We start from the raw sequence: 1,753 nt of genomic DNA, 5'->3' as shown, positions 1-1,753 counted from the left end.
ATGCCCCTGTATTTTAACATAGGGGGGTGTATACTTATGCCCCTGTATTTTAACATAGGGGGGTGTACACTTATGCCCTCTGTATTTTAACATAGGGGTGTATACTTATGCCCTCTGTCCTTCAGTCTACCTGAGGAAAACTCAGAAGATAAAACTTAGAGAGATAGATATTAATCCCAATAAAATGGGAAATTATAGTGTTACAGCAACGGTACAGACACACACACACAAACACACACACACACACACACACACAAACACACACACACACACACACACACACACACAGTCCTCTAGTTTGCTGCAGTAACGTTCTTATCTCCAGCACCCAAACATAACAGACACTCGGCTGCAGACGCTGCCGTGCTGATGTGTGCTCCGTTCTTCAGGTACGTGAGGAAGGGAAGTACCAGCAAGTCACCAAACAGCCGTCACACACACACTGCGACTCACTGGTGTACAGGCGTCTGTCTGTAGTCACAAAAAGCCCACGATCACGTTGCGTGGATGCGTTACTCTTGTGTCCAAATAATAAGAGCCGTTAAACTTATCACGTTCATTTTGACAGACCTCAGAAAAATATAAAATATCAACAGACTTATCTCTTAAAAGGAATATAAAACAGACCCACACATGCACAAACACACACAAACACACACACACACACACACACACACACACACACAAAAACACACACACACACAGACACACACAGAATAAACACACACACACACACACGTGATTTTTGTACGCAAAATCAAGTCAAAATCACTATGACGTCATCAGTTTGACGTCATAGTGAATGAGAAACATGCTGCTCAGCCTTCTGTCACACACACACACACACACACACACACACACACACACACACACACACACACACACACACACACACACACACACTTGCTTTCTCGCCCTCGGGGGCCCCATATGGACCCGATGGATGAGCATTTTAAAGCTGCTCCATTAGACACAAGCAGAGGCTTTCAACTGAAGAACAGGGCAGTACATCGTGGTTATATACAGAGTTAAGGGCATTATTTACAACGGTGAGTTTCAATCCATCCTGGCTCGTTGAAATGCTGTCCCAGAAGGTTTGTTTCTGTGAGAAATCTTGACCAAAACTAGCTGTTTAGATTAGAAGTATTCTTATCACGGAGGTTCCATAGTGTAGTACTTATCATGTCTGCATTACACGCAGAAGGTCCTAGGTTCAATCCCCAGTGCAACCAGATTTACAGTAAGAACTATCCCAGTGTCAGTTAAAAAATCTTTAAAAGGTAATTAATAATAATCCAATTAAAGGTGCTCCAATGACGTTTTGTCTCCTATCTGAAAGACATCTTCAGTTCGTTCACCTTTGCATTGGTTTCAGAACCGGAGCTCCATCCATTATTTCTACAGTATGGTTCTGATCACATTTATGCACCAATTATGTGATAGATAACCATATCACAGAGGTTCTATTGAGTAGAAGTTACCACGTCAACTTTAGACGCAGAAGGTCCTGGGTTCAATCCCCAGTGGAAACAGATGGCGTTTTTCCACTGCTGGTAACAGCTTGCCTCGGCTCGCCTCGGCCCGCCTCGGCCCGTTATGCTTCCGTTTTCCATTGCAGATTGAGTAAAGCCTCAGCGTGGCTGGTTACTATAGCAACGCGTGATGACGTAATTTTCAGCACGTCGGCTACCTGCCGCAGCCAGAAGAAATGTTTTGTTTCAAAAGAAGCTGAAGGAAGCAACGAAAATCACCG

Source organism: Etheostoma cragini, chromosome 1, assembly GCF_013103735.1.
Source record: "Etheostoma cragini isolate CJK2018 chromosome 1, CSU_Ecrag_1.0, whole genome shotgun sequence".
In the NCBI taxonomy this organism is placed as follows: Eukaryota; Metazoa; Chordata; class Actinopteri; order Perciformes; family Percidae; genus Etheostoma; species Etheostoma cragini.
The sequence above is the reverse complement of the archived record's forward strand: the minus strand, read 5'-3'. Positions refer to the sequence as shown.